General features: G+C 33.8%; 1 pseudogene; it reads right to left on the bottom strand.

Moving 5' to 3' along the window:
• Positions 1-9,000: 9,000 nt before the first annotated feature.
• On the bottom strand, positions 9,001-9,098 carry LOC146899332 (small nucleolar RNA R71; annotated as a pseudogene).
• Positions 9,099-10,396: the final 1,298 nt, after the last annotated feature.

Below are 10,396 nucleotides of genomic sequence, written 5' to 3' on the forward strand. Positions count from 1 at the left end.
GTTGTCTAAAACCATTTCCCCCATGAAATGTATGGGTTGAATTTCATGATTCCTTATCTGTATCATATAATATATCTTGTCAATTAATTAATATTTTCATTATAATGGAGTGAGTGGTAGTTGACCTATAGGTGCCTTTAAATAGGGGTAAAGGGTTCTTGAGTGCTTCTATTGAGAGAGACAACATATATACAGGTCATTGACACACCGCTAAGTCTGGTCTACTAGCCATGAGAGACGGAGGAAACTCGTGAAGAGTTTTTCACTTTTTCTTTTATTAACAAAAGGCATGCTCGGTTCTTAAGCCATCTATCCTCTTCTTTTATTAAACACCTATACTATTATGTCCTCGTGAGCTTATCTCGGTTGGTATGGATAATGCATAAAATATGCAAGATTTGGGGTTCGAACCTCGGCCACCACAAAAAAAAAAACACCTATACTGGCCAAGGCTTCAGTGCGCAAGCTAATGAAGTCTAAGATATATTTATTTTTAATTGGATGTCTAAGATCTAAGAAAGACAACTGGTTGCAACAGTGTTAGAAAGGTTTTAGCATATTATAAGGTTGTTACTAGATGAAATCATATACTGATTTTTATTTTATTTTTTGTGATAAAGGAATGACTTAGTTTTTTTAATATTTCACCTAGTAAAGATTCGAAAATGTTGCTAGGGTAATGGTAGCCCAGAAATGTTAACGCAATACTTAATTTTTCATAGAAAATTTGGTCTTTTTTTCTTTCAAGTTTCATACTAAGTAATTGTTAAAAATAATATTTTTTTTTGAGAAATATTAATTTAATACGTTCCATAATTTAATACGTTCCCTAGATTATACTTTCAGTTATATATTACTCGAGGCGATATATATTAAAAAAAAGTATGTATTTGTTATATTAATTTGAAAGTACTTGTGTGTTCTAATTATGAAACTTGATCTAATTATTACAACAATTTAAAACTGGTATCCTCTTATACATTCAACTTCCCTTCAATTCACAAAAATAAAAAATCATAATAAAAGAGCTTAACTCAATTGAAGGAACAACATGCAAGGTCCGGGGTTCAAATCCCGACCACCACGAAAAAACACTTTCATTTAAAGCATATATTTTTCCTTTTATAATATTATTTAAATTATTAATTAAAAATATTTAAATCCAATTAAAATAGTAACTACCTCGTTAGGAACAATATTAGCTACTTCTACTATCTATACTAGTGAAAAGATGAACACTCACGTGCCCGTCTTTCAGCTCTTTTTTATTGCAATAACGTTTGAAAATTATGAACGGTTTTTTTTTAAGAAATTTTAATTTTGATTAAAAGTCAAAATATAAATGTTTGTTGCTTTCGAATATTCTTATTTTTTAATGACACCAACAACAATCTTTGTTATAGAAAAAATTGTTGGTTAAGGGTATAATTGGGATAATGAAAAAAGTTAGTATAGATATCACTAGTTTGTTACACTTTTTAAATGATAAATGAAAAAACTGAACATTTGTGTTTATTACATTTTAATTTTAATATTTAAATTTATTCTTATCTATTTGTTAGGTGTTATTTCTATTAAAAATTGAGGGCATTTTTGGAAAGAAAAATTCAGCACAAAAGAGCTGAATGGGATGTTTTCTTTACATATAGTATAGATTAAAGTAAGATTAGTTTTATCATTAACAACAATTTACAAGCCGCATTCTTTCAAAAAAAAAAAAAAAAACAATTTACAAGCCGCATCCTCTCTTTCATTTTTTTCTTCTTTCAATTCCCTCCAAATCTCTTTCTTTTATTTCCTATTACTCCAGTTTCTTTTTTAAGAGTTGTTTGATGTTTGATTTTGTGTTCTTATTTAACCGTCGTTTTGATATTTTAAGCGTATAATATGTTAATTATACCATTTTTATTTATGCTTACTCTTTTTTATGCAAAACTGATTGATGTTATGTATTTCGAAAATTCAAGTTTGTTTTTTAATTAAAACAAAATTTTGTTATCTATAATAATAGATCAATGGAGAGTATAACTCTTTAAACAAGATTGTAATATTGTTAAAAAAAATTAAGCGCAAATTAAAAGAACAATTCTCATGGAAAAAAAATAAAAGTCTCCATGAATGTTCAACAAGAAGAAAAGGTGGATAAAAATCTATTTTGCTTTAAAATTATTAAAATATTATGTACAACATTTAAACTATTGACATTGTTTATTTCGAGAGAGATAAAGTGTAACATCCTAAACGACTTTAAGCATTGTCGACTGACCCTACAAACCAACACAAGTCTTTTCAATGTGTTTTGTCCTCACTCGCACGCTTATCGGAAAACTTTTCGGTAGGTCACCCATCCAAAGACTACTCCAAGACAGGCACGTTTAAGCTGTGGGAGTTCTTATGGAATGGGCTACCAAAAAGAAGATGCATCTTGTTGATATAGGTAGTACCAAACAATTCTTATAAGTCTTCCTTCAACCATGTTGTCTCATACCCGCACGACCTCTCCGGTGTGATTTGGTTCGTCTAGAAGCGGTCGAGAGCTGCTCATTGTCGTGCCTTGTGCACCGGCGACCACTCCTCGCCCTTGTCGGCTTTGGGTGTTACATAAAGTATCTTGGGGAGAAAAAGATTTTTGGAACAAAAAATCAAAAGGAATAGAAAATCTCTCTTTTTTGTGTGTGTGTATAACTTTTTTCAAATCTCTCTCTTGTATATTTGTATCTAAACAAACTATATATTATTTTTTTCTTAAAAAAATTATATTTTAAATTTTAATTAAAAAAATAAAATAGGATTACCCTCCTATATTTATTATTGATGTTATTCTATATTTGGTTAAATATATTTTTTATACTTATAATTATTTCACTTTCGAGTTTTCTCTCTGTTAGCATATATTTTTAAAAGGCTATTAATAAATGCAATCAAATTGAGTTGACCTTGTGATTGACGGAATAAAGGATTGCTCTTATACTTTTATCAAAGTTGGGCTTGCCGAAAGCACGTGTTTCGATTTCGACGAACGAAAAGATATTGAAGGGCGAGTTTACATTTCGGATAAGGATAAGCGACGGACATTTCCAAGACGCGTTCAAAATTCAAATCGAATAAATAAGACCTGTTAGTTACTGCAGTTATAGGTTTGAATTCGAATCTAGGTAGTTATTTCTATATGTATAAATAGTAGTTTTTCCAAGGAAAAGTGGTCACAATTCAATCATACAAAAATTTACACTCAAATTATTCGTATGGAAGCGAGAAACGAGTCACAAGTTGCAATGTATGAATCGTGTACCAATTTACATTCAATCAATGCAATTTAATCATGTTTTCTTAAATGTCTTTACATTTTTACTCGTTTTCTTTTGAGCAATTCATCTTACTTTCACTTAACAAATTTCGATTGAATTCAAATGGGTTGAATTCGATTGAATTCAACTGAGTTGAATTCGATTGCCTTATTTATTTCGTTTATTTGGTTCTTTGAAGAACAATAATAACTTTACGGGAAACAATAAAAGCACAATATGTCCTTAAGATTTCTTGGTTGATCTTGCAAGTAACTATTTTTAAACCGGCGGTTTTTTGCCAAAAATTAGTGTAAACAAATTGGCACGCCCGAGTGGGACCTTTTTGTGCTTTTTTGTTGAAGTTTCCTCGTGAAATTTGTTCGATTAACATTGTTGGTTTGCGTTGTGCATGCTCTTAAGGAATAAAAAGCAACTTCGGAGATGTCGCGTCCTCCTCCCGCTTTGAGCACGGCGGCATCGAATGCGGCCGATTCGTCGGGGACAGCAACCAACCCACCCGTATCATCAAGTGGTATGCAATCGATCCCAACTAGTGTCATAGAAACCGTCATAAAACTAGTGGGATCAACGATGGCCGCACAAATGACTCGTGCCATTCCGGCGGCTACGATGACCGCACAAACTACTCGAAGCCGCTCCAACGGCTACAATGGCCACACGGGTTTCACGAGGCCATTCCAACATCTGGAAATACATCGAACCAAGGATTTTGAACTCTTGGCACAAGTCGACGTAATATGCAATATGGCATGCCAACCTCCTTGATGCAAGGCCTATATACGAACCCGTCTTCGTTTTCACAAAGTTTAAACGTATCAATCCCCCAATTGTTTACTCCCGGGGTGAGCATTCCTTTAGCAACGCCCCAACGGTCACTAACTAACGCCTCCTTGGTTGCTTTAAGGCAACAAATGGAAGAGGCCAATCACGCAATGGCCAATCCGAGTGACACAACGGATGGGTGTAGTAATTAATCGATTAATTTGAGATACGAATAACGGTTACCAAGCACCGTATGGCCGGATGGAGCGAATAGCCAATTTCTTTGGTGCTCTGCAGCCGCGAAATACACCGGTGACTCAAAATCTAAACGTTGGTTCAGTAGAAAACCCTGCCTTTAGCCAAAATAACCAAGTGCCTGAAAACCAAACACAACCACAAAGAGTGCAACAACCGGTCCAAGAGGAGCCGAAAGGATACCAATAGTAGTAAATAGGCACCAAGATGCAGACCAAGTGGTCATGCAAGCTCGTTGAAACAATTACGAGGGCCATAATAACATAGCTAATGTTGTCGAGGCTTTGTTAGCCCAAAACGGTTTCAATATGGGATTACATAGGCCCAATTTTGTGTCGGCCTTATCCGAATATGTATAAGAAACCGATTTGCCGAAAAATTGGAAAATCCCCAAATTTACTAAATTCGCCGGGGAAACTAATGAATAAGACGGTCGAACACATTGCTCGATATCTTATGGAGGCCGGTGAGATGGCAAATAATGAGAATTTGAAATTAAGATATTTCGCAAGTTCTTTGACAAAGAATGCTTTCACTTGGTTCACTACATTGCCTCCACATTCTATTTTTAGTTGGAACCAATCGGAAAAAGCTTTCCATGAACAATTCTACATGGGTCAATCTAAAATTAGTTTAAAAGAACTGCCGGCGTTCGATGAAAAATGCACGAGTCAATCGACGATTATCCGAACAGATTTCGTCTTTTTAAGGCTAGATGTTTTACTTCGGTGCCGGTACATGAATTGGTCAAAATGGCTGCCGGTGGCCTTGATTATTCTCGTTCGAAAGAAATTGGATACTCAATATCTTAGGGATATGACACGGTTAGCGAGATAGAGTCCGACAAGTCGAAAGACTTAAGGCCGAGAAAGCCACGATAGGGGAAGTGACCAAAGCTTCCTTCAACCTGCAAAATTCCTTTAGGCATGAATCATGACGGGTCAATAATGAGTCATTAATTAGTGTCTTTTAATTAATATTTAAGTTTATTTTATTTAGATTTAATATGTTTTTATTTCCTTCTAGAACTATTTTACTTCAATTGCAAGTTATTTTATTTTAGGAACAAATATTTGAAAAATGGAGTCTTGGAGCAAAAGAAATGAGAATTGGAGCTGATTCATGCCAAAAATATGAAGATCTCATATAAAAATATCTTGTGCAAGAATTCATGCCAAAAATATGAAGATCTCATACAAAAATATCTTATGCAAAGAATTTGAAGATCCTTCACCGAAATATAAAGATTTGATACAAAAATATGAAGCCAACCAATAGAAGCTTGACACGCCCCCGATTTGCCTTTTGCTTGCTTTTGCTTTAAAGACAAGCTACCTATTAGTTTCTTGTGGAACATTCTAGTGATGTATTGCTTAGGATTTAAGTCGTTATAGACTATAAATAGAGTAGCTAGCTATCATAACAATTCATCTTTTGTTCTTGGAATAAAAGTTCACCTTTATTTTATTGTTATTTACTTTTATGTTCTTCTTCTTCTTCTCTTTTATGTCTACAATGAACGTGAGTGAGTAGACTTCTCAAGTCTTGGGATTGTTGGATAAGTCTAATAACATAATCCTAATCAAACCAAGCCCTAAACCTTAATTTTATGTAATCCTAGTTTCCAATCTAAATTCATCTTTTTTAACATGAATTAACCATTATCAAACCGTAGAAGCGAAAGTGGAGGGTTTGATAATTGTTAATTCATCATCTCAAATATTAATTCATAAAATGAAAGTGGAGTTTTGATATTCGAACAAGTGAATTTAGACAAGGATTGCGAAACATGAAAATAGTCTAGCAAACCTTGAGACATATAAAGTTTCGAACTTAAAGGATTCTAATAACAATCAACCGTGAAAATAGGCGTGATTGTTAGAGGAACACACTCACCGAGACCGAAAGGAGATGTGAAAGGCTAAAGAGAAACTTGTCTTTAGAAATTAGGTCTAACATAAGGTTCTAGGTTTAATGGTTTGGTTTGTGAAGGATTTGTCGTTATGATGAACCAATAATCCGAAGGCTCTTTTATTTTTATTCTTTTCTTTTAATTAAAAACAAGGTTTAGAGAGAAGAGAAGAGAAGAGTCGAGAAGGAGAAGTCTGTAGACCTTGCCGCTAATCAATCTAAGGTAAGGGTGGGACTAACCTTCTTTAATCATAAGTATATGGTTCTGAAATAGGGTTTAACATGTTTGTTGTTGTTGTTTTATTTTGATGATTAGAGAAGTTAGGGTTTGAAATGAAGATAGGGTTTTGAATTGCAATTTGATTGATGAATTATGCTCAATTGATGATTTATGTTATGTTGTTGTTGATTTGTGGTTGGATTCATGATTATGAGTTGTGGTTGTTGATGATTGTTGTAGTTAATGTCATATTATGAATTGGGTATGAATTATGTTGAGTTGTTGTTGTTGATTGTGATGATTTTGAATGAATGTGAAGTTTGAATAATATCGAGTTGATTTTTTCGATTATTTTCATCTATGTCCCGAATTTGGATATGAAAACTGGTATTGATCGGTGAAGAATTGGTCTTAGGTGTAGACAAAAAAGTTGTAGGTATTAATGTTAGTTTTCTAATTCCGTTGGTTTGACTTCAAAATGATTTATAGAACTTGAGTTATGGTCAAATTACTGCACGTAGGTCACGGTGAATTTTTATGGACTTCAGCACAACTTTTCGGAATTTGAAATGAAAACTGGTAATGATCGGTACAAAATTGATCTTAGGAGTAAACATGAAAGTTTTAGATAATTTTGTTAGCTTTCTAGTGGCTTTGGTTTGACGTGAAAATGATGTTTGGTATTTGAGGTATGATGAAAATACTCCAAGTAGGTCTTAGCAAAATTGCACAGTGACAACATTCTCTGTTTCATGTTTTTGCATTTTGTTCATATGTTTATGTTTTGAATTGATCTTTGTTGTAAACATGAAAATTGTTGATAATTATGTTATCTTTCCAGTGGGTTTGGTTTGACGTTAAAATGATGTTTGGTCTTTGAGATATGATGAAAATACTCCAAGGAGGTCTTAGCAAAATTGCACGGTGACAGCATTCTCTCGTTTCATGTTTTTGCGTTTTGTTCATATGTTTCTGTTTTGAATTGATCTTTGTTGTAAACATGAAAGTTGTTGATAATTGTGATATCTTTCCAGTAGCCTTGGTTTGACATGAAAATATGTTGTGCATGATTATTTATGTTCTTACAAAGATGCATGATGAATTGTTGATACTTGAATACGATGATATATGATGAATTGTTGATGTTTGAATACGATGTTATATGATAAATTCTCGATGTTTGAATATAATATTAATGATGATCTATGAAGTTGTTATAAGATGATTTAATGTTGTTACTGATGATATATATAATCGTATATGCATTATGTGAATTATAAGTGATGTTTTGAGACGATGATTACATTTTGATATTGTTATATCTTGAGATTATTGATGTGCTGCCATGTTGCCGTTTACTATTGATTAAAGCTGCATGTGTCGGTCTAAGATGTGAGATGTTGATCCAAATTATTGGAGTCATATAAGACGTTCATGTTGTCTACGTTGTAAGATGTTGAGTCCATGCATACTCATTAAAGTTGGAGGCTTGATGCCTTGTTGAATGCATAGTCATTCATATATAAAGTTGGGGGCTTGATGCCCTGTTGAATATATAAAGTTGGGGGCTTGATGCTCCAATGAATGCTTAATCATTCATACCACGATGAGAGCCTATGCTCTATAAGTTGGGGGTTTGATGCCACGATTGCTACCACATGCATGTTAAGTTGTCAAGTTGATGAAGTTGTCGTTGCATACATCATTGATGTTAAGTTGACAAGTTGATGAAGTTGTTGTTGCATACGTCGTTGATGTTAAGTTGTCAAGTTGATGAAGTTGTCGTCACATATGTTGTTGATGTTGAGTTTTCGAAGTTGTTGTCGTGTTGACAAGTTGCCATTATATTTAATGAGTTGATTAATGAATATTTAAGTGAAGTATTTATGTTGCATAATTGATGTTTAACATTCTTAATTTGTTGTTATTTATGTTGTTAAATTCGTCGAAGAATTATATGCTTATTATTATTGAATGTGAAATCTCACCCCTTCGCTTGGAAATGTTGCTCTTCGTATGAGTAACTTGCATGTGATCGAGAATAAGTAGCCGTTGATTGATGTCATGAGTGGCTATCTCTCACGTGTCTTAGGGTTGCTCGATACGTAACGGGATGGGGATCTTTGCATTGCTTCATTTTGTTACGTGTCTTTATTAGTTATGTTGATGGACCATTTGAAATGGATATGCAATCCCATCTTCGGATGAGCCATACTCTATTATTGTGTACCCAACAGTTGGAAACCATTTTGAAATAAAACCTGCACTTATTTACTTAGTGCAGAAAAATCAATTTTTCGGATCACCCAGCTGATCCGAATCTTCATGTTTCAACTTTTTTAAGACTCGGTGGAACCTTGAAAGCAAACCAAGAGGCCATAAGGCTGCACCTCTTTCCTTTTTCCTTAGGGGATAGAGCTAGTGCTTGGTTTCATTGATTGGAAGTTGGTTCTATCACTTCATGGCACAAAATGAGGCAAGCTTTTCTTACCCGATTCTTTCCATATTCTTAAACTGTTCAATTAAGGAATCAAATCACACAATTCACTCAAAAAACAATTCACTCAAAAAGATGGGGAATCTCTTTATAATGCGTGGGAGCGTTTCAAAGAAATGCTTAGACTTTGTCCCCATCATGGTTTAGAGAAGTGGCTTATTATTCACACTTTTTATAATGGTCTTTTGTATACCACAAAAATTTATGTTGATGCGGCTGCAGTGAAGCTTTGATGAAAAAAACATACACAACATCATATGCTTTGATCGAGGACATGACACAAAACCACTATCGGTGGACAAGTGAGAGAGCCATCACTGCTTCTTCACCCTCTAAAAAGAGGTAGGTATGTATGAAATTTCTTCCCTTGATCATCTAGCTGCTAAGGTTGACGCACTCACGCAAAAATTTGATAAAATAAATACTAGTGCTGTCACACACTGCCCCCGTATCACCTCCTTGTGAAGTTTGTGGTGTATTTGGTCATATTGGCATTGATTGCCAACTAGGTAGTATTGTTAGAAGTCCTAAGCAAGTAAACTATGCTCAAAATAATCAAGGGTTGATGAGATCAAGAGCTCATTAAGCATGTGGAAGGAAACATATAAAAAAATACATGAAAAAATGAATAAAAATTGGCCCAAAAACACTAAGTATGGTTATTTTGTGTGTTTAATCCATTTTAAAGCTTCCAAAGCTTTAAATGGAGTGTTTTGTGTGTTTATTTCGTGCAAAGGAGTGCTGAAGACAAAAGAAAAACAAAGCATTAAGAGCATTTAATCGATGGAGGAAACAAGGCGAAATTGAAAAAGAAAGAGACAAGACTTCAATGAGACAATGAAGGCATTTCATTTCAGCATATGAAACCACCATCATCATCAAAATCACGTCCATAATCATGAACATCAAGAGCAGCCACCCTCATTTATTGATTTGTCTTGTAACCATTTCTTATATTAATGTTAATTTACTTCAGCCATAGGAAATAATGATAGATTAATTTGGCTGAAGGAATTTTAAGAGTTATTTGCCTTTTCCTTTGTAATTCAGCAAGTGTCCCTCCTACCTATATATAGGACACGAAAATTATGAATAAAATAAGACTATTTTGAGTGAAAAACTACACTATGTGTGTTTTTGAGCAATTGCTCTTTGGTTACGGATTGGACCAATTTTGATCATATCAAGAATCCTTTCTTGTGGTGATCCTCAATCCCATAGACTTATCACTTTCTTGGATTAGAAAGTGTGGCGTCCCCTTTCTTTCCATTCCATTTCTCCATTTTATCCACAAAATCTGTTTAGGTCAAAATTCTGCCATATATCCATTTTAGCCCAAATATCCATTTTTCATTCTGTTTTATTGCATTTTGAATCACAAGAATTTTAAAGTTCAAATTATCAAAGCAATTTCGTGAGTTTGGAGGAAAAATAACAATTCTT

The sequence above is a fragment of the Medicago sativa genome, chromosome 8 (assembly GCF_051527215.1).
Source record: "Medicago sativa cultivar Bolivia chromosome 8, Bolivia_mono, whole genome shotgun sequence".
NCBI lineage: Eukaryota > Viridiplantae > Streptophyta > Magnoliopsida > Fabales > Fabaceae > Medicago > Medicago sativa.